The sequence below is a fragment of the Ambystoma mexicanum genome, chromosome 6q, assembly GCF_040938575.1.
Source record: "Ambystoma mexicanum isolate Mex_15411 chromosome 6q, UKY_AmexF1_1, whole genome shotgun sequence".
Lineage (NCBI taxonomy): Eukaryota > Metazoa > Chordata > Amphibia > Caudata > Ambystomatidae > Ambystoma > Ambystoma mexicanum.
The window spans coordinates 1170444305-1170463547 of record NC_090937.1 but is presented as its reverse complement, the minus strand read 5'-3'; the positions used below and the strand labels follow the sequence as shown (position 1 = coordinate 1170463547).

General features: G+C 43.9%; 1 protein-coding gene across 2 annotated transcripts in view; it reads left to right on the top strand.

Annotated features, from left to right (window-relative positions):
- UBE2K (ubiquitin conjugating enzyme E2 K) overlaps positions 1-19243 on the top strand; it is a 400326-nt gene that overhangs the window by 27797 nt on the left and 353286 nt on the right. The window lies entirely within an intron of this gene.

Here is a 19243-nt window from a genome sequence, read left to right as displayed (position 1 = left end):
CCTCCATGCATCCACCACTTCCATGGTTCTGAATAAGCGTAGCAGCGCCAGGGCCAAAGTGAGGTCCCCGGATGATGGGGGATGGGACTTGTCAACTGTAGGATCCGGCACACCATTGAAGTCGCCGCCGATAATGACTTGGCCTTCCAGGAAGGCGGGGAGAGTGGTGCATAGGGCCTCGTAGAAGGCGGCTTGAGCTGAGTTGGGGGCATATATCAACACAAAGGAGTATAGTTCCCCAAGCAGCAGGCACTTGACGGCAACGAACCGGCCCTCCGGACAAAGCTTTGTGTCGAGACTCTGAGGATCCACCCCTTCCCTGAAGAGAATAGCTGTACCACCTTTTTTGGCATTTCCAGATGCGCCAAATTGTTTCGGGAAGAGACGGGAGCATAGACGTCCGAAGTCGGCTGGCAATAGGAGTGTTTCCTGCAGCATGGCCACCGTGGCCCCTTCATTGTGAAGTTTCTGTAATATAGATTTGCGTTTAGCTGGGGAATTTAGTCCTCTGACATTCTGTGAGATAAAATTCAAAGTGGAATGGTCTGGGCCGCTGGTCGCGGGGGTTGGCACTACTTGTGGGGGAACGGGGAAAGGGGTTGTATCAGCCAAACATCTCTTGTATCTTGCATCTGCGTGTTTCCATGCCATTGAGTTTTTTTGCTCCAACCTCCAACGTGAAGGTGGCGAATTAACTGGAGGGGGGCAGGTTTGTCTGTCCAGCACCCCCTCTTGGCCAACGTGGCCATGTAACTGTCCGTAGCCAACATGGCTAAACTTGTGGGTATCGTCTTCCAAGGACGCAGATGGATTAGTCCTTAGAAGCAGGCATGGGCTGTGGGGTGGGGCCCGTTGCCACGATCAGCGGGGTCATTTTGTTCCTTAAAGATGGTAGGATTCTTTGTGTAGCTATTTCTTCTTTCTGAATCTCGGTACTCTGCACCATGAGTTTACTTTGGTGGTGGGCGATTTCGGGAGGTCTGGGTTGGAGGCCCTCTCTACGTTCACGGGTGATCGCGTTTCAGCCGGGGTCGGGTTCATGATCTGCTCGGCATCCTCCAAGTGGCTGATTCTTCTCTGGGTGCCTTTGTAGGCAAACGAGAGCCGTGGGGAAGAGCCACCGGTAGCGAATTTGTTGATCTTGTAGGAAGGCTGCTAAAGGTCGGAGAGCTTGTCGCCTCTGGAGCGTGAGAACGGACAAGTCTTGATAAATTTGGATTGGGGTGCCTTGGAAAGTTATTGGATCACGGGATCGGCTGATTGCGGAGATAGCTTCCTTCGTCGTGAAGAAATGAACCCTGGTAATGACATCGGGTGGGGGGTCTGTATCCACTCCCCGGCGAGGGCGCATCCTATGAGTGCGGTCCAGGAGGAGCTGTGACTTCTCGAAGTCCGGGAGAAGAGCTTGAAAGAGGTCCCCCACGTATTCTGCCAGGTTTTTATCTGGGATAGAGGTCGGGACCCCTCGAATGCGGAGGTTGTTACGTCGGGCCCTGTTTTCTAGGTCCTCCTGTTTAAATTCCATTGTTTCACATTTGTCCTGGAGGAATCTGATTGAGCGTTGAATCTCCATCAGGGTAGATGCTTGGTCCTGGGTCCGGTCTTCCACTTCTCCTAACCTCTGTTCAGCAGTTGTTAACCTTTGGTCGATGTTCTCTAGTTTGGTAGAGAGCTCCAGCATGCATGATCTGAATTCCGATTTAATGTCCGCCATCAAAGCTTTGATGTAATTTTTCGTGGCGAGGGAGCCCTTGTCTTCTGGAGTCCCCATGGAGAGGGGATCAGGGGGGTCTTGTCTTTTGGGCTCCTCAGACACCAACAGCATTGTTGCAATATCTGCGTTTTTGCCGGCTTTGGGTTGTCTGGACATGTTGTTCCCCCGGGCAAAGCAGGGGATCAATGTGCCCCGGAGCCGGAAGGGAGGAATGTTGCAGCGTTAGCACTCAGAGAGTCGCAGCAGGCAGGGCGGGGGGGGGGTTCTGGAGGGGGTGCGCCTGGGCGCCTCAGGAAGATCTTCTCGTGTGTCCGGGGAAAGGGAAAGCTGGGACCTCCAAGTTGTTGAGGGGGGAGGCCTCGATGATCCCGCAAGCGGAGGCACCCGGTCAGCGCCGCCAAAGCTCCACCTCCTCCCCCCGGCTCACCTGCACCCCGGGCCGGGGCCTCTTCACTCGTTGACAGCACTGTGCGAAGTCCCCACCACTACCTCCCGGCCATCCACGGCACGTGCGAGGCTGCAAATAAGGTCGCTGAGATGTCCGTAGGAGCTCCCCCTCGCCAGCTCCCAATGCTCCTCCACCGGTCCCTCGCGGCTGGGATCGGAGGGGCCATTATGTCGCGGCTTCAACGCTGGCCGTAGGGATCGGGAGGAGGGAGCTGCAAGTGCGCTGGAGAGAAGAGTCTCGGTGGGCTCCCAAGGGTAGGAGCTCCTCCGCCCCCCCCCTCCTCTACGCCAGGCCGCGGCTTCTGCTGTTTACTAGGCCCTCGTCTGCCATCTTGGAGGGAGGAGCGGGCGGGGATCTCAAAGACTCGTAACTTTGCGGCAAAGCCCTGGAAAGCTCCCGGAGCGCGGCCACCATCGAGCCCTGGTTAGAGCGGGGGTCCATCGTCTTAGCCTATTCGTGGCCCCAAAATGTCATGGCAACGGGCACCCCACGGAGGCCATCAAGGGAGCGACTGCATCGTCGGCACTCCAGGCCACGCCCCGACTTTGCTCTTTCTTAAGATTGTTTTTTGTTTTTATTTGAATGTGGATAAATACATAGATATTTTGGAAAAAAGGTACCATAAAATGTGCAGCCTTATACATATCTTCTAGGGGAAACCCCCCCCCCCCGTCCCATCTTTAAGTGAAATCCTGCCACACATTACCCCCAACATGTGCAATATTTATGCTATGCAAAAGTTGACGCTTTGGCCCTGGACCAAGTCCCAGACCAGTCATTTGTGAACGACCTGCCAAGATTATTTTCACATCACGGTAGGAGGTTCCATTTCGGCAGCTGTGAAACTGATTGCAGAACCTTGTATTCCCCGATAGATAAGCCCTCTAGTGCCTGTAAAAGATTATTGCTCAAAGGTCATATGGTTTTATGGCTGCCTTTTATACTTCCGCCTATAAAACCAATGCCTTATAACCAATGCCTATCTGTGTGTATTACTGTTTTTAAGGGAGCTAAATTATTTTTGAGTAAAAACAAATTCCTATTCACGTGTTTTAAAAATTTCTTTAGGCAAGTAATGGAATTCTGAACTATACGATTATGAATATAAAATGTGTAATTCTATTTCCAACATTAAAATTACTTCAGACTTATCTTGGTAGCGAAATCCTCTCACTTCAAAATCTTACCTGGTGCCTTCATACCACTAATGGCTCTGTCAATCGACAACCACTATTGACCACTGCTTAGTTCATTCCCCAAGTTTACATAATTGAGAGGTTGTATAGTACCTGCCTAAATGTGGAAACCCTATCCTGCCTCACTCTGATCCTGAAAGGATTGTCCTTTTAGCATTTGTCATTTACATCTGAAGTCAATCATCTCTTCCTCTCATTTGGAGACAAATACTGTAGACCAAAGTTTCATTATTAATATAATAACCCTGCCAAACCATGAGACTGACAACCTTTATTATCCCATATTTTCTTTCAATGATTAAAATGTTGTATAGTGGATCAGTGTAGGTTTCTCCTCCCAGGACAGGGGCTCCCAACTGCCAGATAACTTTCACTTACTTCCTCTAGCCCAGGCAAACCCCAGCAATTGCACTGCGATCTAAGTGACTGAGGCTTGTACCCAACATTTCCTATTTTGGTTCCATTAATCTTAAAAACGAAGACTGTCGCTAATGAAATTTTTTTTCGGTAGAGCAACTAGTGAAGTTGTAGGATATAGGAGTTAAAAATGTCATTAGCAAACCTTGCCAATTCATGCTCAATTTCCCCAAATGTGATACATTGTGTGTTAGAATCTGCTCTTCTAGCAAAGTGTTCTACTGGGTGAATAATGCATGTGGATAATTCGCGCACTTGCCTGATTCTGCACTCAAAAGCAATTGCCCTGTCAGATGTCCATTACTCTGCCTCTGGTAAACTGTTCAAAATAAAATTCTTAACACCTTGAATACATTTATCCTCCAAAGCCGTTCTCCCTTTAGATAAAATAAATTGCATAAAGGCCTAGTCCACCCTGTCGAATGCTTCCTCATCCAATATAAGAAAGGTGGCCCGCCTGTCTGAAACCTTGGTATAAAGAGCTGAATCACTTAACAGAATAACACATTTTTTCTGTTCACAAATCCCACTTGATCTGGATGCATATGATCCTGATTATTTTTTTCAAGATGTGTTGCTAGAATCTTTGTATCTTTTTTAATATACATTTAATTTTGCAATCCGCCTGTATGAGCTGCATTCTTGCCTGGTTTTGGTATAAGGAGCTGGGTACCATCTCTCATTGACTGCTCAACAACTATAGCTTGGAAAAAGAATTGAAACATTCTATGAAGGGGGCCATGTAACGAGACCATCTCAACTTGGGGCTTTGTGAAGTTGCAACGTGGAGATCACCTAGATGACCTATTACTTTTTTTTCTTTTCCTTTATTTGTTTTGGTTTATTCAAACCTTGACAAAGTATATACAGTAGAATTTCATTAAAACAATGATTTCACAATAAATTGCTTATAAATTTACAATTTCATTAGTATCCAAAGAGAAACAAACGAATGAATAAAATCAGATACTGCATCCCAAAATATAACACCATACAAACTCAACAGACATTTTAAAACCTTTTTTAAACAATAACATATTCTATATTATCCATTTAGGAACCTGGTGTACCTTCAACAAAAAAATGTTATGCCAATACACAAGTATTTTTCAGAAATTCGTTAACTTTTATTTTCAAGGCGATAGAGGAGCCATGAAGCATTTCACACAAGAGTTTGTTTCTATCCACCCAAGCTGCATTACATACAAATTGTGCAAAACTTTCCAATCTCTTCTCTTGAAGATTTGGACATTCCAGTAATAAATGTTTTAGGGATTCACCTATGCCTTTTTAATTTACAGAACCGACATTCTTCAGTCCCACAAGAGCTCAACCCCCGAATGAACAAGATCTCTTTTGTACTTAGGACGTTCAACCTGAAGCGCATGTAAGAGTTTCAAAATTCTCTTGAGGGATATTTTTTCAAGTATACTTCCGGGTAAGGAAGGAATTTCCATTAAGACACGCTTTCAGAATATAGCTTTGAATTTAGCAGAACTACATTGTTCTCCAACCAGTCAATTGCATTAACAACCTCCTTCACTTTATCTATAAACTTAAGAAGTGTATTTACTGATAAACCTAAGTCAAAAAGTTTTTTCTCACAGTCCTCTTTTAACCTCTTAAGTGCCATTGAGGTTCCCCCCCAGTGCCAATGGGTTTTTTTTTAAAATCGCGGTATTCACCGCCAGCATTTCCCCCCTCATTAACCCCTTAAGTGCCACCGACGAGCCGGCTCGTCGGTGGCAACCTGGAGCGGTTTTTACCGACGAGCCGGCTCGTCGCTGGCATTTAAAGGGTTAAATTGTACATGAAGTTTCCATTTGTCGCATGTTTCAAATGAGCATAAATTGTACCGTTTTCGGCAACCAGACATTTTCTTAATAGAGCCAGTTATCTATTGAACATGATACTATTGAGTGAATGCAAACCAAGTTCATATCCAATTAACTCTAGAGGAATACATTTTGGAACATAGTATAATATTTTTCGCCATATCATGGACTCCAGTTGACGTAAAAAGAGCCACATAGTTTTAGAGAAAAATTCACACCCATAAAACAGTCTTGGCAACACCTTGAGCCTATAAAACAGGATGCAGGGGTCAAAAGTAAATTTACCATATGTTCTTTCAATGGCTCTTATTTGATTAAGAGCCACTTTTGCTTTTTGTGTCATACTGCTTTTTATCACTTTACTAGAATTACTGGAGAAAACATACCCCAACCAGGTTGGGACCATTTGGCTTTTAATTTTTGCACCATTACAGGTCCAATATGAAAAATACGGGGTAGGATTTTTACAACCCACATGAAAGATTATAGTTTTATTTGGGTTCATTTTCAGTTTTCTTTCATCTATAAACATACCAAAGTCATTTATCAGCTTTTGCAGGCCGATTTTTGTGCAGTCCATTAATAAGAAATCAGCATATGACACCCACCTAACAGTTGAGCCTCCAATTCTAGGTCCAATTAGACCACTAGAATCCCAGGACCTACCTGCAGTAGACACATACAGATTGAAGAGTGTTGCAGCTAATCTGCAGCCTTGTTTAAGCCTGTTCACACTAGGAATAATATAGGTCAGACTTCCTTTATTATTCAGTCTGACTCTAATTGTTGTTTCTGAGTAAAGATGAGTAATGACATCTAACGAGGCTTTATCTATGCCCTAACATTGACAAGGTTTTCCATAGTGTAGGCCTGTCGACAAGATCAAAGGCGGAAGTTGGGTCCATGGATGCAATATATAGGTGCCTCATAGCTTTGTTTGACCGCACTCATTAACTCAACCATCAACAATCCTCCAGCATCAGTACATATAGCTTTACGAAAACCATTCTGCCCATAGTCTAGTATATTGTTGTCATCAATCCACATATTAAGTTTTTCAAGTACTATACCAGCAATGATTTTTGACTCCACATTCAGAAGTGTGATCGGGCGATAATTTTTAGGACACAGACGATCGCCTTTCTTGAATGGTAGCAATACATATCTCACTTTCCATTTATTTGGTATCCTCTTTTTGAGGAAAATATCCACAAATGAGAAATGCAAAAGCTTAGACCACAAATCAATGTTATTTTTTTAGATTAGCAAATGACAAAAGATTGGGACCCGGAGTGGAGGTGGGCTTCGCTTTTTTAATTAAGCTTTTAATGTTCAGGATTGATGTGTCCAAATGCCATGCAACATCTATGAGAACCTCAGGACACAAGTAGTTTTCAGGAGACTTGTATAAAGATCCAAAATACTTAGACCATATCCCAGCATCTATAGTATTCAGTTGTAAACGCTGTTCATTACATTGGTCTTTATTTATTAAAGACCAAAAGCTGGTATTATTGTTCCCACGCATGGCCTCTAATATTGCCTCCCCATCTTTTTGAGCTAGCCAGCCTTTGATACTCTTGATCCAGTTCTTATATTTGTTTACATTGCCTAATTTTTAGACTCCCCTCGGATTCCCCCATGTCTTTTGTCTGTTTCTAATGTACTTTCTCATAATGATCTTTGCTTTTTTACAGTCTTAGCAAATGTGTGTGTATATGCACTTGATTTGATTATGTGCTACCACCTCTGAGCACCTTACTATGATGTAACAAATCTTCAATGTATTCACCAAAATTATCGACAGAATAGCAAACCAACTTTTTCTCATAGTTGGAATATGCAAAGTCATGTGAAATAATATGGTTAGCCTTTTACATTTTACCACGACTTACGTGTTTACCATCATTAAATGCTTCAATTTGAATAGGAAAGGACAAGGTTTCATTAATATCCTTACTCCATGGGAGTTCCAGACTTAACATCGCATGATCGCTATTACAATTTTCTATAACTTCAAACATTTTACAAAACAATTTTTCATGGGTGGTCACAAATATATAATCTAATATGGAACATGATCCACGAGCAGCCCAAGTTGGCAAGATGTTATAGACTGGCTCCATGCCCCAACTCTTTCCAAAGTCCAGCCATTGACAGCCTCTAGTTTTTTTTACTATCCAAATTGGGAGAAAAAGCACATATCTGATACTGTTCAGCTTTTGTAAGTGAACAATCCGCATTCAGATCACCCGCAAGTAAGATGAAACCTTGTGGGTATGACTCAAGCCAATTGCAAATCTCTTCATTTAAATAAACAAAGAACTCCTGTAGTTCACATCTATTCTCATTGCATGTATTCCAATATACATTGAACATCAAAATATGAACAATTCCAATATCTTATCAGTTGAAAACTGGCTCTTATGGCACAATCAAGCACAAAAGAGATGTCCAATATTTTAATGCACACATCAATTGTATATGCCAACAGCAATCCACCACTTGGTCTACCTCTGTCGTTTTTTTTTTTTTTTTTTTTTTTAATACCCTAGCTAATCCTAGGGTATTAAAACCATCAATGTACAGACCAGAGGTGACCCAAGTTTCTTGCAACAGCACAAAGTCATATTTACTAAGTTTCAAATACTCTTCGGTGTCTAGTAAAAGATGTTTATAACCCCTTGTATTCCATGACACAAGTTGAAAGTAAGACCTTGTGCTAAAGTGGTTTGGGAACAGATTTCAATTGTGCAATAAATTCTCGTAAGGAAAGTGCAAGCCAGCGCCACTCTTGTATATCCTTTAGACATGCCTTTGCTTCATTGATAGCCTCAATCCCTTCATTTTGTACTGGTGGTATTTCAGATGTTCTAATCTCGGAAGTTCCAATGTACATCTTTTTTCTCTGTAGAGTCTTATGGTTGAATGTATTATTATGGGGTATAATATCAAAACCTCTCCTCTGTAGAGAGCTGACCTCCTTCAAGGGAAGTGCTCTAATCGAGGGAGATTTGATGATCAACCGTACATAGTCATATCTCAGATTATGGATAAAGTCCACAAGTTGTATATCCGCCGATGTTCTCAGGCAAAGTTCAGGGATTTCATTAAGTAAGTTCAATATATATGGTCTATTCAAGGAACTTGGACCACCTTCCTCAAGTACATAATACATGATTAAACTATGCTCATCTGGAAAGGCTGATGCCCTTAAATGCCAAATGGCGGATCATTCTGCAGACTATGTCCCGTTGACATGGGACCATTATTAACGATGGGTATTCTGCATGGAGGGTCATATAACCTATCCGTCATACAAGTAGTGTCTACAAGGTCCCCTGACAATGTGTTTTCATTGGGTTCAATCAAAGCATAACCATTAGAACTTGTGGGAAATTTCTTTTTTAGGATGTTATCAACCATAATTCCCAGGGTAAGTTCCAAGACCCCGTCAAGCCCATGACATGCACCATTTGTACCTGCTTCTGATTCTGGCTTACAAGTCTGCCCACGTTCTTCGTTTATAAGTCGAGAGTCTAGTTTCGGGACCCGCATGATGATTGAACCAGGGTGTCGGTCAAATTGTCATCATGCAGGATGTTTTTGGTAACTTTTGGCAGGGCAGCCATGTTTTTACTCGCCTTCTGTTTTTTTAAGATGTTTTCGACCAAACAGCAAACATCTTGCTCTGTAAGGCCCTTCTCGGTCTGCACATGTTCTTCATTTATAGGTCGAGAAACTACATTCACAGACCCGCCTGATGATTGAACCAAAGTGTCAATCATTTCATCGTCATGCGAGATATTTTTAGTAACTTTCGGCAAAGTAGCCATGTTTTCGCTCAATCTGTTTTATTTAGGATGTTTCCAACCATACAGCAAACATCTTGCTCTGTAAGACCATTCAGAGTGGGCACACATCCAACCACCTCAGCTTCATTCATCGTGACATGCCCAATCCTAGCTTCATTCATCGTGACCTACTCAATCCTACGAGTATGAGTACCAGTTCTTAATTTCACTGACTGCAGGAACAGAGTCAGCATATGACTGCAAATCGTCAACACAAACCACATTATCATTCATCAGATGAGGGGGTACTCAAGGTGACATGGGACCAGTTGATGGTGTATTGGGGCGTGACTGTATTTCTGGATTTTTAAAGATATCAAAGATGTCAGCCACGCCTCTTTCCATACGCCTAAGATTTTTATCAATCCTGTCTGTCACCTGTTTGTGTTTTAAAGCATCTGATAGTCTATTGGCTCCCTAAGAAGTATAATACTTCCCAGATTTGTTTCCTATTTCAGCTGTTCCTTCACGTGATGTGATTCCTTCTTACAGCACTAGGCATTGTATTTGCACGTGACTCATACTCTGAGTCATTACAGGGGTCATCACAATCAGTTCGTAGGTCCAGATTCCTCATAAACTTACGCAAACTGTTTAGACCCTTAGGCTGAGAGAGATTTTTTTTTCTTTTTTTGCTTGTTTTTTAGATATTATTGTAGACACAGGCTCATTCAACATATTCAGTCCCTTCTCACTATCTTCCTTACCATCTGATAGTATAATTACATTGGACTGTTGTACAAATACTTATTCATTGCCCAGAATTGTAGTATCCGAAATAGGTATACGTACACTTCTAGCATCTCGAGTACTTGCAGTTAGAGTACCAACACAAATGTTTTGATGCGCCAAATCCGAATTTAGTGTTTGTTTTATTGCATTTTTCCTCCCACTCATTCATTATACTAGAGCGCAGTTCGGGTAAGGCTCTTAGTGCCAGTACAATTTCGTTCAGCAGTCTAGACTGCTTCTTGAGCTCGATAAACATGAGCCCATTTACACTAGCATGTTCATTATCTATATTTACTTTAACATTACTGGAAAATTGATTGGCCTCACCCTCTGTGATAGTTTCTAGGTGTTGAGTGGATCCCATTAAGGATTGATCCGCTGTACTAAAGATGGGGGGCATATTATCAAACAACAAGCTTGAGTTTAGGTCACATGGTAACATATTATCAGGAACCAAGGAACTATCCCCTTCATACGAGCTTTGAGAGAAAACAGGAAAAACAGTATTACACATATCCACAGCGCTGCCACAGATATTTGTACACGGCTGAGCACTTTCAATTAAATAGTCATCTGTGTCTGACGCGCCAGGCAAGGCTGTCGCTACCGCCAATGCCGTACTTGCACGACATGTCAGAATTTTAGGAACAAACGTTGCTTTCTGGATTATTTTTCCTCTGTAAACAGACATTTAGGCTAACGATAGACACGTGAGCCCAACAGAGTTTTCACCACGTTCTTCGTTTAAACCTTTGTGCAGTTATGGCTAACACTAACCCCATAGGAGTCTTATACAACTTGACTCAGTGTGCCCAGGCTGTAATTAACCTCCCAGCTTGACAAAAGCATGTATGTGCGGATAGCTAAACACAACAAGTATATAGTACGCAACACAACCTATGAGCGTAGCTTAACGCATGCATCGATGAACAGACTTAACAACTCTGTGCCTTAGTCTTACCTCAGACGTTTGAGCTTGAAAATACATCAACAAACACAAGGATCTTGAACTCGGCGCATACGGGCAGTGAAAGGACTAAGAACGAGCCTCTCAAGCCACTGTGCCACAGCTGACCAGCTACTTCTGAGCTACTTCTCGGAGCGCGCGAGCAGCCGGCCTCTTTTAATGACACTAAGAAAAGGGGGCGTGGCTTCAGTTCACTGAAGAGAAATAAAGTGTAGAAATAAGGATTATAATTCTCATTAACCAAAAATAAATAATTTAGAGTGTCCACAAATGTTCCTTTACAATGTTAGTGGTGAAAAAGGGCGGGATAGACGTTATAGGAGATCCTCTCCTCACGTAGCTCGTAGCATGTAGCCCGGAGTCTCCTGGCAAAACGCAGAACAGCTACTTCCGAGCTACTTCGTTTTAGTTCATCCAATTGCTCTAATTACCTTTTTGAGATGCTCCCTCTGTAATAATGGACTAGAATGTCGGGCACGATATGCGGTTTTATGATTCTCAAATGATTTCTCTGCTCCATAAAAGCATCAAGGCCCATGGGCTTCTCGAATTGCATGGATGAATGAGCATTGTGTTTTTGTTTGGGGCATACCAGCTCATAGTGTATTGGGCTTGTTCCTTCTCCCATAGTAAATGTTTCAAAATGGGAATACTCCATTCAGATAACTGTTCTTGTAACGAAAATAATGGTTTTCTGACTTCTTCTTCTATCCTTCTTTAGGTTTTCCTAGAGTTGGAGTGTCTGTATTTAACTTCAGCTCATTGTATGCAATTTCGAAAGTATGTTTCTGTTGGGGCATCAAGAGGGCCACAGCTGCCAAATTATCTATGCACTGATGCTTCAAATGAGGGGTTTTTTTTTCGGTTTTTTTTAATGTACCCCTGACATGTTTCATGTATAATAAGGTATTGTGTGCGCCTTTGTCTCATCAAAAATGATCCTGCCTTTCATGATGCATTTCCAAATCGACCATGCACTTCTATCTTGGTTGGGTAACCAACATCCATACATTGGGGAGTGATGAGCTAAGGTGGGTGGTTCTATTTAGATATTTGACATCTGGGGTAGAGCAGCCAAGATTCCAAGGAAATAATTTTCTTGTAAAAGTACTGTGGTCATGTGAGTAACATGCGTTTTTCTTACCTTCAGAATTGTGTGTCTCCACACATCTTTAATACCGGTTTCAAATAACCTATTTCCTGCAGATTTATAGATCACATTGCCTCTCCTTTGGTTCCATCCAGAGTGGTAAAAGGACGAGCAGATCAGCTAATTGAAATCCCTTCCCATTTTAGGGTTTGAAGGTTCGATGAGCAGGCGCTTAACTCTGCTCCTGGGTATCGGGCATCGCGAAGTAGGCAGGAGCTACCAATGGGGAACCAGGAGCGAGAACCCATTGCGCAGAGAATCTAACTTCCTCATGAGATGCTCACTTTCCCTTTTTGTCCATCGTGTACGATTCATTATGTTCAAACGCATACTAGATGTGTCCCCATTCTTGTTTATTTGCATTCTCAAATGACCAAAGTCAATGTCACATATGCATGTTTGTAAGGCACCAATTGCTTGGGGAGTCAAGTATTTGTTGGTTTCAAGCTAGCCAGGCTCTTCTAAGCTAGAAGCAGGAATTAATTAGCTGCCCTCAATTTCGAACTCAAGAACCCTAAAAGGAAGGCAGTTGGACCTTAAATTAGGGCGTAGACTATTGCCATTGTGATCGGGCTATTGTTGGTTTACCATTATAGATAATCTAGTTCCTAATCATGTCAAGTTGGGAAAGGTCAATCTTGAGTTATTCTCTTTAACTAGGAGAGCTCCCCTCCGTCTCCTTTGTTCCTGCTGATGCTTTCACAGGAAAGTTTCTATGCCTAACGCTTTAATGGTCAGCTAAGAAGGGCTTTAGCCACTGCTTCATTTTCTTGCCGCACTTTAAACAACCTAGCCCATTTATTTGGGGAGTTTGTTCCCTCACATTGAACGTCATGTATTTATTCACAATTTGAAAATGGAATCTGCAGACAATCCATTTTACCAACATGCAGCCATATTTATTTATTTGGTACATTTGATGGATGCGTGCAAAAACCCATTGGCATCTAGGCGCCAGTTACAGAAAGAAAACAGTGTTGAGGGTCCGTGTCAGTTGAAGAGGTGTGTTTTAAGCTTTTTCCTGAAAGACTGGTAGGAAGGATTGCCACGCAGGGCGGGTGGGAGGTCATTCCAGAGGAATGGGGCGCAGACTAGGAAGCTAGCCCCTCCTGCTTGAACCTGGGTGTCACAAATTGGTGCTGATAAGCAGATCTTACTTGTCGGTTTATTTACTCTTCTTTCTTTAGCCAGGTACGTGGGGTGTCACGGGAAAGGCAAGGGTGGGTAATGGATAGAACCTTAAACTTGATTCTGTCTTTGACCGGTAACCAGTGAGTGGATTTTCTTGCCTCAGAGATTGGGGCATTTTTGTTGATGTCCAGCACAGCACGGAGTTCATTGTTTCTGATTGTTTGCGGGACATCTGAAACGAATCTACAGAAATTGCAAAGTAGGGCATTGCAGTGATCCAGTTTGGATCCTATTGGGACACGGGCGATTTCAGGGCGGTTCTGAAGGGTGAGGAATGGTTTGCTAGCGTTGATGAGTTTGGTGTCCTAGCCTGAGGAGGAGGCAATGTGGTTGACGTGTCGCACCATGCAAAGCGAGGAGTCCAGGTACACACCTAGGGTGTTGACTGAAGAAGCAACAGGTATTGTGTGGCCGTTGATGGTGAAGGCTTTGTAAACCTCATGGAGTTCGACAAGGCAATCTGGCAAGCCAATGAGTAGAGTTTGGGTTTCTCGTCAAGGCATAATCTGTGAGCGGCCATCCAGGACTGGATGGTTTCGTAGATGGCATTGATTCGGAAGGTGGTCACCTGAGAGGGGTGTGAGGATTTGCGTGTCGTCCGCGTAGTTGCTATACAAGATACGCAGAGAGTCTAGGAGGTCAAAGAGAGGTTTGGTATACATGCTGTATAGTGTGGCCGAGACACAGGAGCCTTGTGGCATGCCGCAGGTGGTGGCCTCTCTGGCAAAGACTCTGGAGGGTCTGTCAGCCAAGAAAGAAGAGCTACATTTGGAGGCATCTTTGGAGAAATGGGCAGAGGACGAAAGAGCTTGGCAGAGGATGTCGTGGTGTACAAGGTCGAAGGCGTCCGAGAGGTCAAGCAGTAGGAGGACAGAGAGAGAACCCTGATCATTGAGGACAGTTACCTGGTTCTTCAGGTCGGGAAGGGGCGTTTCCCATGTTTGGGGCAGAAGCCTGATTGGCACGCACCTAGGATGTGACAGTGCTCGAGGTGGGATTGGTTCTGCAGGTAGGCGACTGTTCATGATTTTTAGGAGGAAAGATACTGTTGTGCTGGATCGGTAGTTGGTAGGAATTATTATTTTTTAGGATGGGACCATGCTGGAGTCAAAGGTGGTATTAGGATGTGGTTATTTTGTTTGCTATTTGCTTTGTTGGCGACCAAGGGCACTTTGAACCACGCTGCCTCTGCTGCTCTTTTGGAGGCTCTGATGGAGCGGAGGCTGGGGGCGAACCAGGAGTTCAAGTGTTAGAGTTTTTGTATTTCTTAGCGTTGAGGGGGGCTAGGTGGTTGACAGTGTTACGTAACAAAATAGGATACACATTTGTTACTTTCCAAGCCACAGCCACCCTTCCTGTCCCAATTCAGGCATCACTCCTCCACCAGTAAGAAAGGCCTAGCCAGGCTGGCGTTAAGACTCAACATTTTTCTGAAGATCTATTGGCAAATAACACCTGCTTAGTGACAGATGACCACCCCGCCAGTGTTTTTCCAGAATTATATATTTCCAGTGATGAAGGAGAATCTGGCGAAAGCAAGAATTCATGCACCACCTTTTTATATGTTGACTGTTCAGGATACCCATGTCAATCATCAGAATTACAGATTTATAACCCTATATACCTCCGAGACCCCTGCTGCTGCACTGAAGCTGTGAAAAAGCATTTGGGGGGGGGGAAAAACATTGTTTGATGCGAAGACTATCGCTTTGTGAGGCCCTCTCAGAGTCCAGCCTTTATTTCTCGATGACTCCACACCCAACAAATCATAGCATTCTTGAACTATAGAGATTTGGTTTGAAATGGCACGAGTTATTGATACCAACATACTAGCAGATATGTCTTGAAAAGAAGTGTTCTGCGGTCTCTGAATTCCAAATGCGATTGTAGATTGCTGCAGCTCAAAATATTTTCCTTAACCATGTAAGAATGTCATTTAATAAATGTTTTACCTCAGAAGATGATCTCGATTTGTTGCCCGCTTGACCAGCTAGCTAGGTTGAGATTATGGTCCATTGGCCGAATCGAGAAGAGCAACTCTCCCAGCACTGACCTAAGAGATGGACCATCAGCTCCTTCTCTTAAAAAAAAAAAAAAAAAAAGAAACTTCTCCAAGACCCGTTTTCCAGATCACACTTGTCCAATAGTTGGGGAAATGAAGATTTCAGTGCGTCAATTTCGCCTAGAAATTTTAGGCAATTAATTAAAAATAACTTTTACGGCATCTTTGTTAACCTCTTTTGCCTAACAAACAGTTTTTGATTTATCTCACTGTTGCTCTTTTTACTTTTCCGGTTGTAAAGCTACCACGTTCTGTTAGTCGTTGGCACGACCAAGTATTCGCAAAAGCTACTGGAAATTGAATGCCCAGTTTCTTTGATGGCATGTTCGATCCTGCTCAGTGACTTACTCTTGTAAGAGTCCTGTGATATCTTATGAATGTCCCTGCTGTAACCATGGAGTGTAGAAAAACGGTAAGGAACCTTCCTAACTTTGCTCCTCTGCCCTGTCATCGGGCCATTCATCTGATGCAAGTGGATTGGTTCAACGGACCAGAGGAGCACATACACTTTCTTCTCATTAGCCAGCTTATTCACATCCAGTACTAACTTTGCTGTATTAGGGACCGAAATTGAGATCCGATAAGCAGCAGCTAAAACCAACACCTATGTATCCAGCATTAACTAGTAGCTACCACTAGGGGACCAGGAGCTAGTGAAGAGCAATCCGCGAATCAAACTACTACATAAAATGCAAAATTACCTTTTTGTTTGTCCTAAATAAACTGTTAAATTCATAGTTCTTATGGCATCAGGTGGCCTGGTGAGCCAAAAGTGACTCCTGGTAGCTGTTGGTGTCAAGCTGACCAGGTTCTTCTCGGCTACAAGCGGAAGCTAAATAGCTCCCAGGTCCTCTCAATTTCGAACCCTGGTGGTATGGTGCCCTCTTTCGTAGTTGCTTCCGAAGTTGAATAGTAAGTTGTGACTGTTCAAAAGAGTTTAAAACCACTCTGCTAGTTCCCAGATGTTTTTAGTGGGTCAAACACTTTGATTTTGCAAATAGCTGGCAGGCCTCTCTGCTATAATAACTGAACGCTTGCCCACTAAATCGAAACCGACCTGTTTGAAAGCCGCAACGTGTTGTTTCCCCAGGCCTGGTGAAGGGCTCATGTTTCTTACCCTATAGAGAATGCTGCATTACAACGGTCATGTGTCCTCCAGGAGCTTGGTGCTATGGTCCCATTTTCTGGTCCTAGGCTTTCAGTCAGGGGCCACGCTTGAGTCTTTCTTTCCAGCTGTGGCCACAAAATCGCTGCAAATCCTTATCCAACCAGGCTCCAGTGCTAATCTCAGGGAGCGCCAGATCACAGCGGCTACCCCACAGTATCACTTAGCCGTCCCCATGGCTCTCTCCAACACCGATCGCCTTGACCGCAAGCCTGACTGGTCTTGCCTACTAAAGCACACGCTAGAAGCAACAGAAAAGCAGTGTCGTTAACTATTCTGATGCCGTTGCACCATTTTGGAGAAGAGATAATATCATCTTTCACGTTCATTTCAGTGCACAGCAGCGAGAACCAATAACTGCACGCATTCCTTTACTGGGACTTCCTCAGGCAAAACCCGTTTTTCAAATACATGCTTTTTTTTAATGTGTATGCATAACTGTCAACTGCTAATACAATGATCATGTGACCTTTTGTATGCAGTAATTACAGTCCGACGAGAATAACCCCTCGCTAGGAAACGCGCTGCCATAGTGTGAGCCTCTTCTACAAAACCTTTCTAGAGCAAGCAATAAGAGCTGACACGTTATGCATGAAAATAAGAGCCTGTATTTGAAACGTGGTTTTCGCCAGAGAAAGTCCCAGTAAAAGGGATGGAGTGCCTGCCGTAGCGTAGAGGTACTCCCCACGGAGATACAGACTGCTATGCAATTCCGTGTTGGTTCTAGATTTAATATAATTTCTAGTTTATGCACATAAACTAGACTTTACAGTGTGCTGTGATTTTTAAGCATGGCCAACTGAATACTGCATGTTGTTTGTATTTGACTTGTATTTGACAGGTGGTCTCCGACAAGAGTCCAAGAGCACCCGCTGAAAGTAGGCAGAGCCCAATTTTTCCGGGGTGGACAGTTTGGTGATATGTATACTTCAAACTCCTATTTACATTTAATGCACTAATACATCTATCACTTAAGCAGGGTTCGAAATTGCCAGGAGCCATTTAGCTCCTGGTTGTAACCAAGGGGAGTCTGGTTAGCTTAAAACCAACCGCTACCAGGACTACTTTTGACTCCCCTGTCAAGTGGTACCATACAAACATAGCTATCTGATATTAACTGTGTAGATTGGAAATATGTTTAAAGTAGAATAAAGGGCAAACGCGTAAGGGACATTTAAAGCATATTGTACAATGTGTAAAGGACAAAATACTAGATTATGGAGCATTTGCCGGGTGTCATAGCACCCACAGTTTTTCATAACCTCTAGCAACAGCCAGGAGGTGCCATATGTGGGTATTGCATTGCACATAGAACAAGTTGGGATTCCCCCTCTTGCACCCAGGCCCCGTCTCGAAATCTAGCCATCTTGATGCATTATCTGTAAAAGGCATCAAGTAATTGTCAGATACATAAATGGAGAAGATGGTCCAGTCTTCTCTTTGAACTTCCCTTAATTCTGGTTAGTTTACCACTTTTACCTTTTTAATAGATCAGTTATGCACACATAGCATACTTCTTTAGGATGCCCTCATCCAGCCCCTTGGGGCAACCAAACCGAGCCAGAGAGAGATGTAGGCCATAAACATTCTCCTGATAGCTGAATGCCCCCCCCCCCCCCCCCCCCCGACTGTCACCCCCTCACCGCTCCATTACATGGATCCATGGTTGTCCAGACCCATGTGGCAGCCAGTTTCTACGGGGTCATGGGCATGACCCGCTCCAACTCTGGGGGCTGGGGGGGGGGTCCTACTCCTCAACAAAGGTTGCATCAGTCGGACGAGACATGCTTTCAGAGGATCCAGACGCTGATGCATTTGGATCATGTGAAGGAGAAGTTCAAAGGCATCTTTAGAGAAACTATGCCAACCCCCTCCAACGATCCCGGATCCACCTCGAGCGAATCCCCAACCTCAGCCACCACTCCCTCGTAACCCTGTTTCCTCTGCCACCACTCCCCCCCTGTGATCCTGGGCCTCCTGCATGTCCTCTGGCTCAGGAACTGGCTTCTCTGCTGGCACTGGAGTTGCAGCATTTAACATATCCGGACCTCATGGGTGAGGAAGAAGAAATCCCACTGACAGCGATTGTTTTCCCTGACGGGCTCATGGATCTGATGGGGCTTTCTTCAAATCCCAGACCCACCACCTTCGGAGGAGGATGTCTTCGAGGGGGGCACAGTCGATCAAGTGGTCCGAGAAACCCGGAGGATTGTCCTGCACAAAGGCTTGTGAGCTGAGGCGAAGAGAACCTGTATAAACTATATTCAGTCACTCTTACAATTTTTAAAAAAAAAAAAAAAAAAAAAAAAATGGACGTCCGTTATAGGGTCTTGCAGACCGAGGAAGTCGCGCTAATGGTCTGCCCGCAGCTGCCTTCAGTGGTCGCGGCAGCAGCGATCTTTGCTAAGCCGGAATGTGCGTCGTCCTCTTCTGCGTCACAACTGCTCAGCAAGCAGGATCATATGCTTTAGGGCCTGGGCAAGAAGGTGTTTGCCAACTCTGCCTTGCAGTT